The 17286-nt window shown below is 37.1% G+C and overlaps 1 protein-coding gene and 1 long non-coding RNA gene across 3 annotated transcripts in view; both read right to left on the bottom strand.

Annotated features, from left to right (window-relative positions):
• Positions 1–17286, bottom strand: part of LOC127428108 (uncharacterized) — a 646769-nt gene that overhangs the window by 472278 nt on the left and 157205 nt on the right. The gene's annotated exons all lie outside the window — the stretch shown is intronic.
• Positions 1–17286, bottom strand: part of LOC127428086 (protocadherin-17-like) — a 103576-nt gene that overhangs the window by 36456 nt on the left and 49834 nt on the right. The window lies entirely within an intron of this gene.

The raw sequence follows: 17286 nt of genomic DNA, 5'->3' as shown, positions 1-17286 counted from the left end.
ACAAAATAAGGGAAAATGTCAAAACCATTAGAGAGCAATTATATTCATGGAGAAAAGGAAAGTTTTGCTGGAACAGACTGAAAAGAAAAGTGCATTATGTTTTCTATTGTAGTACCTTTTAAGATTGCCAACGCTAGATGAACACACACACAGAGCACAGATGGGAAGGAGTGGCAGAGAGCCAGGAAGAGCGGACACATCATCATAATCTCCTTGTGGGGTGTCATCGTCATGGCGATGCTGGGCAACATGTTTCCCCTATGGAGTATGAGAGGTGCGTGTGGACACATGCACACTTAAACTCTCATTCTCTCAAACAGAGGAAACATACACACAATCACAACACACGCATGTTAAAACAGAGGCATGTGCCAAAAACAGGGCAGGAGGGCTTCTGTTCGCCTGAAGGGAGAGATGACTTCCTGCCGTAACCAAGCGAACACTCAATCACAGCACAGCTTTTCAAGCTAAACTCACTACAATCTCACATTTTTCTTGAATGGCAAAATAACACAAGATCCCCTTCACTGTGTCATGTCTGAGCCAAAAAGTATTGCATACGTTTGACATTTTTGTTTTGTGGCTTTTCGTCCATTTCTGTTTGCTTTGATGTCATTTATATGCTACTGTTCTCCAAAAAGTTGATCAAATTGTTTTGTAACATCCCGTTACGGCATATTTACCATTTTACAGTCATTCTCTTCCGCAAAATCAGATCAAAGAGATGAAAACACAGACCTCTGCCAAAGTCCCTTTGAAGGCAAGTCAATCCACTCAGTGCCATCTTGGGAACGCTCCCGGGCAGCAAGTAGGCATAAAAGCACAGCTCCTATATTCTTGAATGGGAAAAGACCGAAAATCCCAAAACATTTGGTCAAGATTACGATCAAAGAACATATTTCAAATCAGCAGTAAAATATGACAACAGTAGTATCATAAATTGTGCTTCTTTAGCTCAGATCAGACAAAAAAAAAAAAAAAAAAAAAAATGCAATTTTTTCAGGCTTCTGGGAACGATACGAAATCCTGTTAGCTTTGTTTCAGACCTTTGTGGTTATGATCGCCCTCAGGAAAGAGGTCAAATTAGTTCAAAGTCATTAGCATAAACGTTCTTTAGAGAGAGACGTTCTTTGGTAAGACATTGCGATCTGAAACGGAGCCTACGGAAAGTGGACATGGCCGTGAATTATGTCTAACCTACTCCCAATCTGACACAGACTTGGTATGGAATATATAGATGGAGGTTGGTGACTGATTCCAGTTAGACGACAAGTTCCTTGCAACTCACTGCAAGCATGTTGTCGCATTAAACATGAGCTGTTTATCACTGAAGAGGCCAGCGTGGACAAAAGGGACATAATGGATAATTCATTATCGGAGAGACAGACTGAGAGAGAGAGAGAATAGAGAGGGAACGGAAATATTGAGAATGTGATTTTGATAAGCTTGATAATTGTTTGATAACTGAACGTTGATGACTGAACACTTGAACCAAGGTCTCCAATTTGTGTCCTCACAAAAGCTCTGCGTATGTAAAGAAACCTCAGGAAACAAACAATGAGGCCTGATTATTATGATGCCCAATCAATTTCCCCCCATCAGGAAGGCTGTTAGTCCACGGGAATAGACAACAACTAGTGGTGTTGCTATTTATTATCATTGAGTCCCTATTTAAACTCAGTCTCTCGCTTAGCTTCAATGCAAACTTTATAAACCTCCCACCAGACTGATCCTTTTTCTTTAGTCCTTTAGTGCCCATCATGTCTCATCACTGGTCTTAACAGCTCACTAATTAAGCCAAACATAATTATACACCCAACAATGCCTTAAAGTAAAAGGTTAAAACTAAAATGTGAGTCGAATCGCCCAGGGAGTCGACTCAACATATTAATTAATCTAACATACTGTATGTGTGCTTATCAAAGTTCTGAACTTAATAATCAGTTTAAGCTGAGATCATCCAAGAGGAAAAGAAAGCGGGAGAGAGAAATCATCTATACTCTGCATCTTAAAAATAAATCAGACTAATAGGCAAAACTGCTTAGCTAAGGCCACAGGCAATAGTTCAAGAGGTTACTTTGAAGTCAGCATGAAACGGCATACACAGCCCGTTTTACATCCATGATGCCATGCATTTCAGAGTGAAACTGGATATTCAGCCAGAAAAGAGTTTTGGAGACAGGTGGTCAGAGGGGAATGGTTGACATATAAGAACATTGGATGATGTCATTTGAAAGGGAAAGTCGTTTTAGAGGCGGAAAAATGTCTTACATTTTGATGGATGATTACGAATCATTTTACGTTCACCAATGAATCATGCACAATAAAACCAGGAATGTGTATCAAAGGAATATTTCAGCCAAAAATGTATAATTCTCTCATCATTTACTCCCCATTATGCTGTCTCAAACTCATATGACTTTCTTTCTTCAGCAGAAAACGAAGATATTTTAAAGAATGTATGAGGTGTTTTTGTCCATACAATGCAAGTCAATGGGGTCCAAAACTTTAAAGCTCCAAAAATAACATTAAAGGGATAGTTCACCCAAAATGAAAATTATCTCATCATTTACTCACCCTCATGTCACCAGGATGTGTATGATTTCTTTATTCAGCAGAACACAAACTGAGATTTTTAGAAGAATATCTCAGCTCTGTAGGTCCATACAATGCAAGTGTTTTCACTATAAATTCTCCTCCCTGCCCAGTAGATGGCAATATGCATGGCAAATGTGAACCACCAAAAAACAAAAGAAGAAGAATGTGAAAGTGAAAGTAGAGATTTATGGTAAAAAGGACTTAAATATTGATTTGTTTGTCACCCAAACCTTTCATATCGCTTCAGAAGACATGGATTAAACCACTGGAGTCTTCTGGATTACTTTTATGTTGCCTTTATGTGCTTTTTGGACCTTCAAAGTTCTGGCCACCATTAACTTGCATTGTATGGACCTACATAGCTGAAATATTCTTCTGAAAATCTTCATATGTTTTCTGCAGAAGAAAGAAAGTCACACATATCTGGGATGGCATGAGGGTGAGTAAATGAGGAGAGAATTTACATTTTCGGGTGAACTGTCCCTTTAAGCAAGCATAAAAGCAAGAGGTTTAATCCATGTCTACAGGTTTGTGTAAGGAACAGACCAACAATTCATCATTCACTATAAATCTATATCTATATCACTATAAAATAAAAAAAAAAACGTTTGTGATGGGATAAGGGTGAGTAAATGATGAGAAAAGAATTATTTTTGGGTGATTTTTGAGTTATTTTTTCACAGCTTATTCAACAGGTTTTGCATATAAAATGTTTTGCATATACATATATATTTCACATATATGCTCAAAAAAATATTTTAGCCTGTTTTTAAGATTTAGGCATTTAAAAAAAAAAAAAAAAAAAATATATATATATATATATATATATATATATATATATATATATATATATATATATATATATATATATATATTACAGAATTGTTTAATGTTTAACAAAATTAAATAAATAAAACTGTAAATATTATATTTTGTTTTATTACAAAATAATTAATTCAATTTGATGGAATTTTCTTATGAAATTGTAATGCCTAATTTATTTATTTATTTATTTATTTATTTTTTTTGTACATGTTGTGTCTATTAAATGACTGAACCCAAGATAAACTACAGTACAACCCATTGAACAGACTGTATGTTTATACCTCACAGCCTCGTTTTATTTGTGTAAAATGAATTATGGCATCTACCTCGCTAAGGTTCATTGACTTTACATACTCTTTGGTGAAGTCCACAAAATTGGCCTCGATAATTACTATAAACATGCATTATCACACGTGGTTTGGGCATTTCCATCTGCCCATTAAACTTACAAACAACCAGAATGTACTATGGATCACGTCTGACAGAAAACAAAAGCACGTTTTTGCATTAATACTGCAGTCTACATCTGGAGCTTTCAGATTTGCTTTATGAACTCATATGTGAAAATCTCTCATGCACTGTTAAACTATATTAATCTACTGCTGATGTTCTGCGGTTATTGGATGTAAGCGTTTACAGCCAGTGTGCCTGGTTTAAACACTGTCTCTACTCGAATTTGATAGCCTTCATAAAGTATTTTTCAGTTTTTAGATAGTGAAATAAGATTCATTGTTGCCCAGAAAAACAAAATCCAATACTCTTCTAAAGGCTCCTTAGAGACGACTGCTTGTGTGTGTGTGTGTGTGTATTGGCAAAAACATTTTTTCCAACCTTTATGTCAAAGCACTTGAACGAGTGATAAGGTCAAAAGCGAAAGATCATAAAGAACAAGTGTGTGAGTTGCGCATGAGTGTGAAATTACTGCCACTAACTCCTTCTCAGGAAGTTTTTTCTCGGAAACGAGCCCTTGACCGCTTTCCGTGTGAGGTATAAATGAGCTTCCTTCTAGATTAATACCTCCTAATTTCTTCATTCCAGCACTGGCCGGGTGTGAATTGCCCTGAATAGCATTGAGCGCATGTCAAATAATGGTGGTTTTTTTTCTTCATTTAAGAGGAGGGGGAGATGACGAGCGAGTGGCCAATGATAGCAAAGGAAAATTAGTCTACGGCTCCGGCAGGTCCCTTCTTAATCACGATCACACAGTAGCGTGTGAAGAATAAGCCATTACTTATACAAACAGAGCATAATTAGTCACCACGGCGACAGGGGCGGCAGGCTAATGTCACAGATTTATGGTTTGCTCACTCAGAAGGCAAAGGACACAGTGTCGTTATGACTCAAATATCATAACCTAACGAGGTTTCTGCTTAATTACAGGAAACAGAGAAGGTAAGTGGGTATTTTGGGCACATTAGGGCTGGGCAATACAGCTGAAAAAAATTATATCTCTACATATTCAGGCTTTTAATAATATTCAACACATACAGTAGTTCTCCAGAAATGGCTTAAAAAGGTGCATTATTATCATTATTTTTTTCTCTCAAAAGAACATTTAAATAAACAAAGAATAATTTTCATTAATTTAAATTTGTATCACACACACAAAAAAAAAACAACAAAAAAAAAACAAATATATATATATATATATATATATATATATATATATATATATATATATAAGCATATTTTGAAGATTTATGCTTTTCAATTTCATAACAAAATTAAATTCAAATAAAATTAAATATGTATTTTTTTTCATTTTGTTTTATTAAATATTACTCAGTTCAGTTTGATGGTATTTTGTTATGCAATGGAAATGCATAATCTTTTTGAGTGCATAAAACAATGCATGATAATAGATTGCAAAAAATATTCATTTTATATATATATATATATATATATATATATATAAGTAAAAACATTTTTTTTTTTTTTTTTTAATGACGATGCAAACAAATAGCTGAAAATAATCAGGACGTTGTCCACACTGTTTTTCAAAAAAAATAACACGAGAAAGTATGGGATTGAATTAATATTAATAATAAAAAGCGACATTTACCTACATATATTTTTTATAAAATATTTTTATGTAGGAAAAACACATTTTTGAGTGATGATGCAAACAAATAACTGAATCAGAGTTCTGAATCATTTTATTCAAACAAATGATTTGAACTGATTTCTAGAAATGAATCAAACTTACAAAATTATTATTATTATTATTATTATTATTAAAAACACAGTAAAAATTGTCGAAAATAATCAGGACATCTTGTCCATGCCGTTTTTTTTTTTTGTTTGTTTGTTTGTTTGTTTGTTTTTTTTTTGTTTTTTTTTACAAAAAACTATATATTTTTTTAATCCTTTTTTAAAATAATAATACTAAATAAACAGCAACATTTACCTTAATATAATTTAAAGAAAATATTTCCATAAAGAAAAAAAAAAGAAAAAAATAATAAATAATATATATATATATATATATATATATATATATATATATATATATATATATATATATATATATATATATAATGCAAAGAAATAGCTGAATCAGTTTTGAATCAATTTATAAAAAATAAAAAAAAAAACAGTTTGAACTGATTCATATAAATTAATCAAACTTACAAACTGTAACGTTTTTGCTACTGACGTTTACATCAGAAATGGTCCAAAACATCCGACTTAATGCTTTCACAAGGAAGAATCGTGAAATTAAGTCTTTATGAAACTTAAAAGCCAAATAAAGCATTTCACATTGCAAATATATCATGAATCTTCAATTGCACATTGATAGGCGAAAACATCAGAATGAGTTTGGGAACATTCATCTAATGCAATATCAGGACCGGACCGTGAACACAGGGCATCATCTCATAACCTTAACAAGACTTAAGGCCCACATACATTCATCCGTACTATAAAACAAAATAAAACGTTGTGTGCTAATAAGAGTGAACATTAATCCCTTAAATCTCTTGATATTGCCCTTAAAACGATTTGCAGCCTTTCTGTGGGATTGTGTTAGCTTAGTGGGCTAAACTGCTTTGTAAGTAACGTGAGGCCACAAAACAACAACGATGACAACAAAAGAGAGACAGTATATGAACGCTAAGACTTGAGAGACTCCAGATTGTTCCGACTTCTAATTTCCCTCTCCAAATGTTTCTTCTGACATTCACATGCATCATTTGTGCCGTGCTTATTCAGAAAGAAAAAAGGCTGTTTCAGGACTAATAATGAGGGGGGGAAATAGATTTCAGGGTGATGAAATAATTATCTGTAACATCAACAAAAGGCTGCCATCTGACAGCCAGAGTTGCACACTTCCTGTGTGAGAGAGCAGGTGTAATATGTGAGCTCGGGAATTCACATAAATAAAAAGTTCACTTCCTCGCTCTAGTTGCAACAGCACTGATTATACACATTTTCAGAGATATCTGGCTAATTCCGGCTTTTTTGATGAATAAAATTGAGATGTAAACCATAAAACAGCAATTAATCACATTTACAAGACAGATGTGATTTAGAAATATGAATCCCCATATGGTACCTGTTTAGGTCCTATGCGTGAGAATGTGTTAATTAAGAGTTCTCCACCGAGGCTAACCACACCAGCTGTTGCCATTAACGACAGCAACATGATGTTTACAAACAAATATGTAAACATTTAAGAAGAAATACATCTTCATTGGAAACATACTGTAATATAGCTTCCTTGGGAAATGTATTTTCCTTGGGTTTTCAAAGGTGATACATTAATAAAAAATAAATAAATAAAACTGATTATTATTACTAGTAGTCGTAGAAGCATTAAAGGAATATTCTGGGTTCAGTGCAAGTTAAGCTCAATCGACAGCATTTGTGGCATAATGTTGATTACCACAAAACTAATTTCGACTCATCAATTTTTTTTCATTCAAAAAGCAAAAATCGAGGTTACAGTGTGACACTTACTATTTAGAGGGTTTAAAGGCAGAAATGTGAAGCTTTAATTTTATAAAAGCACTTACATTAATTCTTCCGTTAAAACTCATGTATTATTTGAGCTGTAAAGTTGTTTAAATTGTAATTTTTACAGTCGTTTTAGGGTTTAAGGATTTGTTGACGTTACATCATGACAACAAAGTTGTAAAATTGTCTATATCTTTCCACAGATGTGGTTAGTAAGTGATTTTATCACAGTAAAATCATGCTAACACAACATTTTGTTTATGTCTTTTGTCTATACTTTTGAAACAGTGAGTATTTTAATGTTTAAAGATTCGAATCCAGGGCGTGCTGAGTGACTCCAGCCAGGCTTCCTAAGCAACCAAATTGGCCCGGTTGCTAGGGAGGGTAGAGTCACATGGGGTAACCTCCTCGTGGTCACTATAATGTGGTTCTCGCTCTCAGTGGGGCGTGTGGTGAGTTGTGCATTTATGCCGTGGAGAATAGCGTGAAGCCTCCACACGCGCTACGTCTCCGCGGTAACACGCTCAACAAGCCACATGATAAGATGCGCGGATTGACAGTCTCAGACGCGGAGGCAACTGAGATTCGTCCTCCGCCACCCGGATTGAGGCGAGTCACTACGCCACCACGAGGACTTAGAGCGCATTGGGAATTGGGCATTCCAAATTGGGGAGAAAATCCACCCCACACCCCCCAAAAAAAAACAAAGCTTACAGATTGACCCCATTGACTTCCATTGTAAGTGTCTCACTGGAACACAGATTTTTGTTGCCAACTGAGCTTAACTTGTATAAAATCAGGTATATTCCTTAAATGTGTACCAGTGTTAAAGTACAAAATCAGCCTAAAGCAACGTTCAATATGCTTTTAATATTTCAATATAACAGAATCTTAATAACATTCATATTTCTTTGATAGCCCCGTCAAAAACAATTTATTGTTAAGTGAATTGTGTCTTGCTGCATTTGAGAAAGTAACAAATCTCCAGCTTTATTCTGTAACTGAACAATGCTTTCAGAGTCCAGCTAGCATTGTTTAAGTTGGGAAAGGCATGGCTGAGCCTCTGGTAATTGCATTGCTGGCGATTTGTAATCGTTATAAGGGAAAAGCTGCTCTTCCCCGCGGGACTCGACAGGTCAGCTGCTTTCATGAACACGCAGTCACAAGCTACTGTATATATCAGCTGTGGCCTGGCCTTTGCGCGCATGGATGTGTATGTATTTAAGCATCTACAAACATGTGCCATGAACATTGATGATCAGTTTGTATCTATACTTTAATCAAAATCCCCCTAGTCATTTCTAAAAGCAGCGTCTAATAGAACTGAATGTTTGTTTGAGCAGCCCAACGGGGTTGGGCAAAAACACTGGCTCAGCCAATTGCACAAGTATTGGACAGAACTATCTGTTTGCAGAACGGGTTTTTCGAAACATGTCTTTTCACACAGTGGCAAAGGAATGACACACTTCATTTTTAATATTAAGTGTCTCTGACTGATGAATCACAGCACACTTGCCTAGAGGTATCAACAAAAATTAGCCGAATAAATCAGAAGAGATTTGCTGACCCTACAATTTGATTGTGTTGTTTGTTGCGTTTTTCTCTCGACTGCAAATCGATGACATTTCTGTGACACGTTTGTTATTGTCAGAATTGACAGAGGACAAATTTAAGAGTTTACGGCTAAATAAGATTTGTGGTGACAGCTCTGCCTGAAAATAAACAAAAGATTCAAAAGTTGTCAAACATGAAAAATGCACCGGCATCTAAAACTGTAAGATTTATGTGATATTAATGCATATCTAAGTCACTTTAAAGCAAGACAATGACGGCAATTACTCTTGCTGACAGTTTGAGAAAGCATTGATGACACAGAGCCTATTCCTGCAAAACACCAAAAGCCCCTGTTTTGAAAGTTTCTTCAATATAAACTTGATGGGGTTGATAGTGCACACAGCACTTTTACTAAGAGTGAACTTTATAGTGTTTTATGGAGGGCTGATCTCTCTGTTTGTTTTGTGTAAGATTTAGATAAAAAGCACAAGTTACAAATGGAGAACAGAATTAAACCTAACTAGTCAGGTTCAGCCAATGCACCATTAATAGAACATTTCGCAAAAGCTGTAAACTTTCTCCACAAACCAAAGTGAGAAGACATTTCAGTCATGCAAAATGCGTGTGTGAATGCAAAACAGCTTACTGTCTGATACGAAAGACATTTTCACACATCTTTCTTTATCTGCATTGCACAGACCCACTTTCCTTTGTATAAAAGAGAATAACACAGATGTGGAACTTAAGGAAGGAGGTGAATGAAGCATTCTGGAAAGACATGACAACAAGAAAGCGGAGAGTGCTTATGTAGTTCATTGAGAGTGCAGATGGATAGCCTGTACAGTCATTTCACCGTGTGAACACTGGCTGCAAAATACAAATGACAGGAAATGACCTTTTAAGGAAAAACAAACAAAAAACAAAAACATTCAGATCTGTCAATATGGTTTTCGCTAATGTCTGAGTGCCAGTAGGAAGAGGTTACCAATGTTATAACTTTCTCTGCCTCAAAAATTACTTTTATCTTCTGCTGATGTAAACAAGTTGGGAACACTTTTAAGCAATAATATCACAGTCAACACGTTTGATCCAATCAGATAGCAATGAATCCTGCCCTATATTATTCACGGGTGAAAACAATGGCGGGGTAAAAACATCGATTTTCTGGTGCTTTGTGATCTTCATTTGAACGATCTCGACATCGACTCTAACAGTCCCAAGATTGATGTTTTACTCGAAGCAGCAACTCAATCCACCAATTTAAAGAGACAGTACCATTTTTGCACTTTGTAACAGAGTTTAAAATGGGCAAGGAGAAGGCGGGAACCGGCAGAAGCATCAAAGTAATATTTAATTTAAATAAATGACACTCTCTCTCTCTCCCGAACTGCCGCATCCGGCTGCATTTATCCCTCTCCTTGGCTGATTAGCCCGATTGGGGGCCAGGCATGCATAGTCACGGCCCCGCCCCGCCCTCCACCTCATCACACACTTGTTCTACAAATCAGTGTAAATATGTGTGAATAGTACACATTATATATATATTTATTGTTTACATACATAATAGTTTACATTGCTTATGTACTCTATATACATTAAACTGTGTATGCAATTTCAAAATATACGTTTTATTGATGGAACACATGGATTTTAACTTTTTTTTAAATCATAAATATGATCAAAATGATGAAAAACTAATGATAATTATAATTTATATATATATATATATATATATATATATACACACACACACACACACACACACACACACACAGACACACATACATTAGGGCTGTCAATTGATTAAAATTTTGAATACAATTAATTACGTGGTATGTCGACTACTTAATTGAATTAATCGTAATTAGTCGCATATATAAATATTTGCTGAGAAATCCCCTCAAATAAAAATAAGATGATTCGCTTATGTTTTCCTCTCTTGTAAGTCGCTTTGGATAAAAGCGTCTGCCAAATGAATAAATGTAAATGTAAATGTAAAACCGGAATTTAATCAGAATCAAATCGAGTTGGGACATCTCTATCAATACCCAGCCCCATTTTAAACATACACCTCACCTGAAAAACATCATCATGGAGGTTAAATGTGTTGCGAATCCCGTTTCTTATCTGTAAACAAATGTTCCAGTGTTCATCAACAAAAGCAAAGTGTATCAGGTATTGATGAAAGTATTGATGTTTTTGGAGAGGAGCTAAACAAACACTTGCAGAATCTGGATCCTAATCGATCCATCTGATCAGACCTATAGCCTGAGAGTGCTGTTCTGATGTTCTGATGCAGGAGCGGCGGTCTGGAGTCCTGGTGTTTCGTACAGCTCTGCCTCCACCTGACTCTTCAATTCAACGCCTCACTGTGGCCACAGAGAATCAATCAGCCAGCGCTCTCAGGTAGTCTCAAAACATCTCAGTGCTTTGTTCCAACAGCTATAGTGGGTTAAAGGGATCTTGATTACTGTGACTGTGTGTGAGGTACACAGGTACGCATTCACTTTTACAATTATCTCTCTGTTTCTCCATCTGTCCTGTTTTCTCCCTCACCCTCCTTGTTCCAAGAGTCGGATAATGTGAAGCAACCGTGGCATTACAGTGGAACAACAGTGGAACGAGGAGGGATAGGGGTGAGACAATTTGATTATCATGCTCCAATCAAACACAATTAAGAGAGGTCATCTAGAACACTTGCACCACTCTCTAATGGGACGTTTCACGCACACACTACAGTTGCGCATAATGGCCCGCATGCATACGTATCGGACCGTGCAAAGGCCGCTGATCAACACACATTCCAGGATTAGCTCGTGCTGCAGGCAAAATTTTGCAGTGATTAATCACCAGTTAATAAGAAAAATACTTTAATGCTTAATTTATACACAGCTCCCACTTTAGAGAGCGTAGATAATCAATTTCAGGGTTGTCCACTCCAAAAGAATGGAAAGAGGAAAAAGAGGAGAGAGAAAGAAACTTGTAGTGAACTTAACTCATCCAAAACTAAGTGAGCTGCCTTGCTGTCTACTGTCTACAAAGGCAGCTTTTCAAGCAAAGCTCAAAACACACAATAGCGCTATTTTTACACGCAATAGACATTTGATTCCAACAGAGTCAAACAATGAAATACTCTAAAAATCTTTAAGGTACACTACAGAATTCTGGGCTCTCCTTTGACATCTTTGTATGAAAGTGAACATCAGTTTTTGGCGCATGGTTGACATATGAAAGCGATCTGACTAGCTACACCAAGAGTCACCAATCATAAGACGTATTTCCGATACATATGGCATCTGAGCGAGTAAGTAGCATACCTGCTGCCTGACATCCTTTTGTTTGTTTTCAGACATGACGTAAACGTGCAAGGACGAGTGAAGAAAGCCTGAAATTCCAATCAAATCGAACCCAACAACTCTGATTGTATAATCATTATTATTTTGGCTTGAAAATGCCAATATAGTGCTACACACTTTAAGCTGTTTTCCACAATCCCTAAACCAAGACCAAAATGTTCTAACTGTAACTCCTCCTATAGCTTTAAAGCTACATACACCAACTTTGGCACAGACCTTCAGACTGTTCTGACTTGGGTTGCTCTGACTTTTATAACTGATCCGACCTACGATTTTCCTGTAACGGATCATAAAAAAATACAAAAAAATTACCATATATTTACATTGATGGAATGTTCAAACAAGCCAAATGTTTGTGATTCATCCATCCATCCAATGTTCTTTCTTTCAAACTGTTGGATGTTGTAAAAAACATTAAACATCAAGCTTTTACCGCTTGGCTTTTTCAAGCCAACATCAACGTTATTCTCGACAAACTACCTCTCTTGTTGTAGGCTTACCATAGGGACTCAGAGTAAGGCAAGAACACAGTTTTGAAAACATTTTGTTATGTGCTGACTCACCAATGGCATTTTGTTTATGTCTTATGAAAAAGTAAACAAGAAATCCTCTGTAGTGTAACTTTAAAATGCTGTCTAGGTAGGTGGCTCACTTGGTTTTGGAACAGAGTGAGTGTATTCAAAGAACAACTTGGTTCTGATCCAATTAAGAGCAGAGAGAGAGAGAGAGAGAGAGAGAGAGAGAGAGAGAGAGAGAGAGAGAGAGAGAGAGAGGAGCATGGCACTAGATTCATCAGGGACTTCGTTTCTATTCACGGTGCATATGCCTTTCCAGTTATGATTCCAACAAATGTGTTTGCGCTAGAGGGTGAGCTAAATTAAAGTGGATGGAGAGAGAGAGAGAGAGAGGGAGAGAGAGAGAGAGAAGTATTGTCTTCTACTACCCTCTATTGTTTATTTCTATGTGAAAAACGGCTGGTCAAGAGTAGCTCTCTCTCCGACTAAATTATAGCTTAATACACAGCCCAAGGAGAGACCGCAAACACACACGCACTCTTATGCATGCAGAAAATTCTCACAACCCGGGCACAAGCTAGACTGCAGTGCCGAAGGGGAGTGGGAAAGAGTGTGTTTGTGTGTGTGTGTGTGTGTGTGTGTGTGTGTGCATGCAATATTAAGGAAGCGAAAACAAATAAAGACGAGATGAAGGAGAAAGGGAAGATAAGAGTCCGTACAGCGTTAACATCAACAGTCTTGTTCTGTTTTTCTTTTCATTCTTATCTCTGTCTTTAATTTTGCCCTTATGAATACACAATCTCCAGCAAAAACAGCAGCTAGTTAATATTCCAGTCATGGATGCGTATCTAGAAATGCATCTAGAGCCACTTAGATGTTTCTTCTGGTTTGTTCGAAGGGAAAGGGCAGGAAGGAAGAAATGAGGGAGGAGAGATGAGAAAGGACTATAAAGCAGAGAAAAGCAAGCAGAAATAGAGAAGAAGCTGGGGAAACCCTTCCAGTTTCCTAAATAATGCATCAAACCCAAGAGGATTCTTTCTCTTACACACACGTTTGTTTTTCTATCATGATGGGGACTTTTGATTTTGAATTATTTTTCTACTTTTCCAATTCATGATGTCGCTGAATGTCCCCCACAAGATGTTTATTTGTCTATTAATTTAGCTCTGTTTTTAGGACAGTCTTCAAACTCAAGGTAAACATGAAGTGTGCTTGTATCCACTGTTCATAACCTGCTGCCATCAACAGCTTTAACATGCGACTGAACAAAGTTATAACACAGTTATCACATGCTGTGTATGCATTATGCTGCACTGCTGTTGTTATAGCTGTACAGTTACCGTAAAATATCAATTTCAAAGCCTTTTAACGCAGATTTAGAAGCCGGCAGTACCAGTGTCTAATGTTGGAGGTGATAATGCTTTACAAGAGGACACAGGGGATCAGTGCACAAGCCCAGGCTTCTCCGGAGTGCCATGTATCGTGTGTGTGTGTGTGTGTGTGTGTGTGTGTGTGTCAGAAGGTTAAAGTGTGTCTGTCTGGGAGAAGATCCGGAGTGTTATTGGCAAAACAGACAGCAGTTCCCAGTTAACTGTCTCATAGCATGACTATTGATAACAAGAAGAAAAAAATAAATAAATACCGGAAAAAAGGAAAGAGGGAAGAGAACAGGACGGGGAAAGTGAGCAGAGTGAGATTGGTCGTCAATAGCGACTAGAATGAGAATGGAGATTTTACAGACCCTATTCGGAGAGCAGCCCATATTTAATATAACGCAAATGAAAGTCAGGCTGTGGGGCATTGACAGACAATCCGTTCAATTCACCGCTTGTCATTCTTACATAAATGTGCATTGAATTGAAAGCTAGAGTTTACATAAGAATGATTTCACGAACGATTTGCACAGAAATTCCCTCTGCTCGTGTGTCAAGACTGAGGCCCCATATGTCGAACTGTTGATTTCACTGGATACCTCTGGATATTAGTATCAGCCATTGAAAAACCCATATTGGTCAACAATTGTACAAATGGCATACACATGCAGAATTACTGTAGTTCTGAAAGGATATCAGTGTTCATGGCTGAGGTATTTATACTGCAGTTAACAGGACTATAGTAGCTGCATCTCTTGTCTTTGTGTGTAAGCAAGTCACACCGTTAAACTAGCTAATCTCAGCCATTCTCCAACCGTTCCCATGCACCATTAAATGACTACATATTCAAAATATGAAACATATGGGCCTCTTTAATTGGCCAATTTCTCTTGCCAGTGCATTCAGTCTATTCCTGAATCCAAATGAAAACACACACATGCACGTGTCAAATCAAGGCAGACAGGCTTGTCGTAGTGGCCCGCTGCCTCGGCTCACATAGCGGTAGATTCCCCTCTGTTCTATTGATTAATTGTGCCATTATATTTGATGTATTGCTTTCTGTGGCCCATTTATTCTCTTTCTCTTGTGTTTTTGTGTTCAGATTGTCTTTTGAGGGATACAGCGCTGGTGTATTACTCTTCAGCATGACCCAACAGACTCGGGCACAGATGAATAAAACCATCCGACATGCTGCTTTCATAAACGAGTGATGTAGAAAGGGAGCCTGGGACTTCGTTCTTATCTGTGAAGTTATTGTTCTACCCATGTCATGAGTAATTTGTCCTACCAACATACACGCAGGATAATTATTCATATTTAATCCGGTTGAGAATGTAACGTGGCCTGCTGGATAATAAGTCATTTTCCATGTTCCATTATCAAAGTTTTAAGGAAGCGGTTCCCAGCGCCTAACCAGCACTCACTAAATGGAAAGGCTAGAGTGGTTTGGCTTATAAAATCATAATGGGCCTGCCTGCTTTGATAAACTGAGAACGTGGCTGGAATACAAGAGAGGGAGAGCGATGGGGAGGAAAGAGGACAAGGAACATAGGGAGTCTAAAGTATAGACGATGGTATGAAATGAGTGGGAGTGAGAGATGAAAATAAGAGTAACACAACGTGAAGATATAGACAGTTGCAGTGAGGTCAGCAAACGAATGAGTGAAAGGACTGAAAGCTTTGAGACAGCTAAAGAAGAGTTCAAAACCAACACATAGTGGACCGCAAATATAACGATAACAGCCCTATTCCAACAAGACTAATTTTCTCTGAGGAGTTTAGAGGCGTTTCCACAGCCTTGGGAAACCTGGAAATATCTAAGAATTTTAGAATTGTCAAGCACTGAATTCCGAATCCTGAACAAACGACTATTATGTGCAGGTTTCTTTTAAAACTATAGCATGAAACATACAGTGCGACCAATGTAGTCCGATACCTGAAGCAATGACTCTTTTGAATCAGTTCATTTTAATCTACAGCAAGAAACACAGTGTGACCAGTGTAGTTTGATTCTTGAACGAATGACTCTTTTGAACCAGTTCTTTTGAATCTACAGCAAGAAACACACAGTGTGACCTGTGTACTTCAATTCGTTGTGACCAGTGTAGTTCAATTCCTAAACGAATGACTCTTTTGAATAGGTTCTTTTGAATCTACAGCAAGAAACACACAGTGTGACCGGTGTAGTTCAATTCCTAAATGAATGACTCTTTTGAATCGGTTCTTTTGAATCGACAGCAAGAAACACACAGTTTGACCTGTGTACTTCAATTCGTTGTGACCAGTGTAGTTCAATTCCTAAACGAATGACTCTTTTGAATAGGTTCTTTTGAATCTACAGCAAGAAACACACAGTGTGACCAGTGTAGTTCAATTCCTAAACGAATGACTCTTTTGAATAGGTTCTTTCAAATCTACAGCAAGAAACACACAGTGTGACCTGTGTACTTCAATTCGTTGTGACCAGTGTAGTTCAATTCCTAAACGAATGACTCTATTGAATCTGTTCCTTTGAATCTACAGCAAGAAACACACAGTGTGACCGGTGTAGTTCAATTCCTAAACGAATGACTCTTTTGAATCGGTTCTTTCAAATCTACAGCAAGAAACACACAGTGTGACCTGTGTACTTCAATTCCTAAACGAATGACTCTTTTGAATAGGTTCTTTTGAATCTACAGCAAGAAACACACAGTGTGACCAGTGTAGTTCAATTCCTAAACGAATGGCTCTTTTGAATCGGTTCTTTTGAATCTACAGCAAGAAACACACAGTGTGACCAGTGCAGTTCAATTCCTAAACGAATGGCTCTTTTGAATCGGTTCTTTTGAATCTACAGCAAGAAACTCACTGTCTGACCAGTGCAGTCCAATTCCTAAACGAATGACTCTTTTGAATTGGTTCTTTTGATTTTACAGCAAGAAACTCACTGTCTTACCAGTGCAGTCCGATACCTAAATGAATGACTCTTTTGAAGTCCGATACCTAAACGAATGACTCTTTTGAATCGGTTCTTTTGAATCTACAGCACGAAACTCACTGTCTGACCAGTGCAGTCCGACACCTGAACGAATGATTCTTTTGAATTGGTTCTTTTGAATCTACAGC

Source organism: Myxocyprinus asiaticus, chromosome 37 (genome assembly GCF_019703515.2).
Source record: "Myxocyprinus asiaticus isolate MX2 ecotype Aquarium Trade chromosome 37, UBuf_Myxa_2, whole genome shotgun sequence".
Taxonomy (NCBI): Eukaryota; Metazoa; Chordata; class Actinopteri; order Cypriniformes; family Catostomidae; genus Myxocyprinus; species Myxocyprinus asiaticus.
Note: the sequence above shows the minus strand (reverse complement) of the source record. Positions and strands in the feature narration are given on the sequence as shown.